The sequence below is a fragment of the Paralichthys olivaceus genome, chromosome 12 (assembly GCF_024713975.1).
Source record: "Paralichthys olivaceus isolate ysfri-2021 chromosome 12, ASM2471397v2, whole genome shotgun sequence".
Taxonomy (NCBI): Eukaryota; Metazoa; Chordata; class Actinopteri; order Pleuronectiformes; family Paralichthyidae; genus Paralichthys; species Paralichthys olivaceus.
The window spans coordinates 25,687,176-25,692,441 of NC_091104.1; the positions used below are offsets into that span (position 1 = coordinate 25,687,176).

General features: G+C 47.3%; 1 pseudogene; it reads right to left on the reverse strand.

The window, feature by feature from the left end:
* Window positions 1-226: 226 nt before the first annotated feature.
* LOC138412275 (uncharacterized) lies at window positions 227-5,003 on the reverse strand (annotated as a pseudogene).
* Between the last annotated feature and the right edge of the window lie 263 nt (window positions 5,004-5,266).

Here is a 5,266-nt window from a genome sequence, read left to right on the forward strand (position 1 = left end):
TGACCGCCCACATTGAGCCTGGTTCTGCCAGAGGTTTCTCCCTGTTAATGAGGGAGTTTTTCCTCTCCACAGTCGCCTGTGCTTGCTCATTGTGGGAACTGTTGGGTTTCTCTATGTTAATATTGTTTTAAGGTCTTGACCTTTAAATGTAAAGTGCCTTGAGATAATGTAAATTATGAATTGGCGCTATATAAATAAAATTGAATTGAATTGAATTGAAATTCCATGATATGTCTTTTCAAGCAAAAGTCCATGAAGAAGGATGTTGAGGAGATTGATGTCTTCATCCTTGATGCAAGTTTCACCTTTGTGTTACAGCCAAAAAAGAAGAAAGACTGAGTTACAAAGGAGGACTAGGACATCCAACATTGTTTATGAACAGCAGAATGTTTGTGAGGTCTGATATAGTTCTATATTAAATATTCACATAAAATTGAGATATTTTGAATTTGTGTCTTGTTAATATAAAGGACTGAGTTACAAAGGGGGAGGAGGACACCCAAATGCCACATTGTTGAGGACAATCAGAATCTTCTTGAGGTTGTGCTTCAGTATTTTGAATAGTTGGGTCCCTGTGAGTCTTCTGTTCAAGTTTATGCCATTTGGAGCTGAAATCAATGTTTCTGACATTATAGGATCTTAAGGATAGATGCTGGGTGCTGCAGCCTTAATATACTGAGAAGTTCAACGACCTTCTGAAATTTAGGGTCAAATTTAGGTGACATATCATGGATCCTAGTGTTCAGGTATACCTCAGCTTTACAGCAAAAGTGACAGCAAGTCAATACACCCATATTTGTTTGAATTGGCCGGAGCTCAAATCAGTGTTTTATACATTAAAGTATCTTACGTGTAGATGTTGGGTGTTTCAAGCCTTAATATACTGAGATGTTGGGTGTGATCTACATACAAGCCCCTTACACTCATAAATAGGGTCCATATGGAGATGTTGGGTAACACGCAATTACTATACTGAGATGTTGGGTGTTATACTGAGATGTTAGGTATGACCCAACATCTACATTGATATTTACATATACATCTATATTTCCTCTATTCCCTGAGGAAGCGGAGATCCTTCAACATGTGCAGCAAGATGTTGGAGATATTCTATCAGAGTGTTGTTGCCGGCGCCATTTTGTTTGCTGCTGTGTGTTGGGGCAGCAGCATCAAAGCCAGCGACACTAACAGACTGGACAAAATCATTAAGAAAGCTGGATCTGCACTTGGTCTCAGGTTGGAGTCTTTTGAGACTGTGGTGGAGAGGAGGACACTGAATAAGCTGTTGTCCATTATGGATAATAAACAGCACCCTCTCCATCACACAGTGGTCAGACAGCGGAGCACCTTCTCACACAAGCTGCTTCAGCTCCGCTGTCGAAGGGCAATTACAGGAAATCATTCCTGCCAAATGCCATCACACTGTATAATAAAAGCTGTAATCATTTGTCATTATTTCTCTATATGCACTTTAGATATATTTTTACGCATCTGTTTAACACAACACTGCTTATTTGTACATCTGTTCATATACTGCTATTGGTACACTTTATTACTGCACAACTGCACATTTTGTTGTATATATAAATGTTATTTTGAAATTACTATTTTAAAGGTTGAATTTTATATATTTTTATTTATACTACTACTCAATAGTAGGTGCTTTAATTTATCTAGGTTGGTAGTGTTCTACGTTTATTTCATCGTCTCAGGTGTAAATGCTGCTACTGCAAAGAAATTTCCCAGTTTGGGATGAATAAAGTATTTCATACAGTCATGGTAGGAAATTTAGGGTCACATACAGATGTAATGGTCTTATACAGAAAAGTTGGGCTTGCCTGTGATTCGTCAGAATAAAAATGATGGGTTAGGGATTGAGAGGCTCATAATGAGATGTGGGGTCCCGTTTTACGGGTGTAAACCGACAAGTCCAGCACCCCGTTTATAAGTCCTCAAGTACTGCAAGCATTTCAGCTTCTTACGAGAGCGTCGTAGAAAGACGCCGCCAAGAACGAAATGTTCAGAAAAATCCCAGGATTCCAAATATGTAATCGAAAAAAAAATGTAGCAAATCCATTTCATAGGTACTTTACCAGTACCAACTCCTAATTAGGGTTAGGGTTGTGATTAGGGTTAGGGATGAAAACCCATTGGAGATCAAGATATTCTTCAATAGCTTTTTTTCTGAAGGTCTTGGAGACTTGGAAGTTGGTTCCAGCTACACTAATGTGGGTATGCCCGATCCATTGGTACCACCCCCGAGCTTCTATGACCTTTGGAAGGGTTAGGGTTAGGGTTGTGATTAGGGTTAGGGCTAGGGATGAATACCCATTGGAGATCAAGATATTCTTCAATAACTTTTTTTCTGAAGGTCATAGAGACTTGGATGTTGGTTCCATCTCGACCAACGTGGCTATGCCCGATCCATTAGGATCTCCGAGCTTCTACGACCTTCGGAAATGGTGAAACCACCCAATCTCAAAAAAACACAAGATATTGTTAACCCTCCCGTTGCCCTTCGTATTCCCTATACACCCAGTGTCTTCGCACCGGGTCAAAGTGTCCCACAGTCCGAGCAGGAGTTGGAGTTGGAGATGGCGTTGGAGTTGGAGTCGGCATACACGGGGCAGTACAGGAGCGCGCAGCCTCTGCATATGTGTTTCTCGCAGCAACGGCAGACGTTGTACGTTTTACAGTCCTTCTTGGAGGGACAGACCTGACACCTCTTCCTCTTACTCGCAGGGATGGGTCTGACAGGGGCAGTGGAAGCGGGAGGCTCCAGCGGGGAGGTCGACGGAGGACGGCATAAAGAAGAAGAAGAAGGAGAAGAAGAAGAAGAAGCGACTCCCCCGCTGACTCTGGCCGCCACCGCCGCCGCCAGCCAAACGTTTTCACGACCGCCGTGGCCGATTCGGTACACGGCAGGTGAGCCCTCCCTCCGTTCGATGAGCGGAGTGATGAGCGCCTTGCCCAGCTGCTCGAGAAACACCCTCCTCTTGTTGCACCTGCAGGGCAACCAGCCGGGGTTGAGCTCTCTCCATATCACGAAGGCGTTGTAGGAGGACACGTCGAGAATGTTGTGGAAGACGACAAGGGGTCAGCTCGCGGTCATCCTCCTGCAGCTGTAGGTGCAGACGACTTTGTCCAGGTTGTCCACACCGCCTTTGTTGGAGTTGTAGTCCAGGATGATGGCGGGCTTCTTGTCTGCGTGCTGCTCGTGGATGTTTGTGGCCCGCGCGTGGAGCGTGCTGAGCAGCAGCACGTTCTTGTTTTTCTTGGGCAGGTATGACACCAGTGCCTGTCGGGCGTGAAGGCGAACTCGGAGGAGAGGACTCATCTCCCTTGGAGCGCGAGCAGGGCGGCCGGTAGCTCGGGTTTGTTCTTTCTGATCGTGCCGAGCAGGGTGTTGTTCCTCTCGTGGAGGAGCCGCTGTGCGAGTTCGTGGGAAGTGAAGAAATTGTCGCAGGTGACGTTGCAACCCGTCAGGCCCTCCGTCACGTCGAGCACCACGCGCGCTGCCTTACTCATCTCCGAGACTTTTCCTTTTCCCTTTCCCTTTCCCTTTCGTTTTCCTCTTCCCTTTCCCTTACCACTTTCTCCTCCGGCGTCACCGGCGACGGCAGCAGCAGCGATGGCGGTGGCGGCAGTGACTGCGGCAGGCTTCCCCGTGTAAACCTGCATTTTCCAAGCGTAGCTTGATCTGGCATCGCAGGCCACCCAAGACTTGATCCCGTACTTGGCAGGCTTGCTCGGCATATACTGTCGAAAGGGACATCGACCTTGGGTGTTGGTGGATCAGACACACGTGTGTCTGTGAGAGAAAGAGGGGAGAAAGAGGGGAGAGAGGAAGAGAGAGGGAGAATTACATTACAGAACCTGTGTCTATTTTATTGCTCCACCACCACCACGTGAATCTTTTTCTCAGTCCCAACATAAAACCTGGCGTGCTGCCAAGTACCAAGCCAGAAGGTTCTGGAACTTCCTTGAATGTGTGTGTGTGTGTGTGTGTTTCATCCCATCACTACCAAAAGAAAAGACAAAGGACAACAAAGAAAAAGTATTTTATTTTAAAACCTTTGTAAAAAAAAAAAAATAAAAACATAAAAATCTTTTTTATTATTGATTTTATTGTTTGTGTTATCATCTCTGAAGGGAACCAATTGCTCATCCACCGTGACGCGAGGCCCGGGGTTGTAGAGGGCCGGCAGCCGCTCCATCCACACATCCCACACCTTTCTCACAGCTGCCAGTTTGTCTGAGGCGCCTCCCCGCTCTCGTCTCATGGTCGTCGAACCGCACCAACTTTGAGTTAACGTGAAAGACTTTGAGTGACATCGTGGCGTGAAAAATCACCCGTCCGCTCTCCGCGTCCCACAGGCTGGCGGTGGCGGATTTGTCTCCTCAGGGATGATTTTGTCTATTTCTGGCGTGAGGAAGAGGTTGAATGTCGAGACGATGTCTCGGGCATTGGAAACCGCGTAGGCTGTGGGTCCCGGCGGCCAGGGCTGCTGCTGCTGCTGCTGCTGCTGCTGCTGCTGCGAGGGCCTCGTTTCGTACGGTGCAGAGGACCAAATTATTTTCCCATTTCTCGACAGGAACGTCTCTCGTGCAACAAGAGGGATTCCTCCTCGTCCTCCTCCTCCCTCTTCTAGTTCTTCTGCTTCTTCTTCTTCTTCTGAGGATGATGTTGTTACATTTTCCTGCTCTGATGGGGTGTATTCTTCTTCTTCTTCTTCTACAACCTCCTCTTCCTCTGAGGTTCGCTGAACCCGATGTCTTCTAGGACCTTTTTGGCAGCAAAATGCCTCACGGTGGAGATGTTTGCGGCTGTTGACCGCTTCGTGCTGTCCTCCTCCTCCTCTTCTTCTTGCTTAGTACTCATTTCGTACAGCTTTTGGCTTCTCCTATCCTCCTCTTCTCCCTCCTCTTAATCTAATTTTTGGTAGCGTTTTGGACTACTGGCCTCTTCGTGATCTCCTCATCCTCCTCCTCCTCTTCTTCATGCTTCGTACTCATCTCTCGCTCATCGTGCAGCCGGTCCAGATCTCCTCTAGGACTTTTATGGCAGCGAAACGCCTCGGAGGCGGCGGAGACAATTTTGCTGCTGCCGGCTGACCAGTGTTCTCCTGTTCCTCATCCTCCTCTCGCCCCTCTCGCTCCTCCAGATTGCTCTTCTCCCGCTGCCGTCACAGCTGCCTCATCCTCCTGTCCTCTCGCTCTAGCCGTCGCGTAGAGCTCCCCTCCTCTCGCTCATGATACCTCTCCT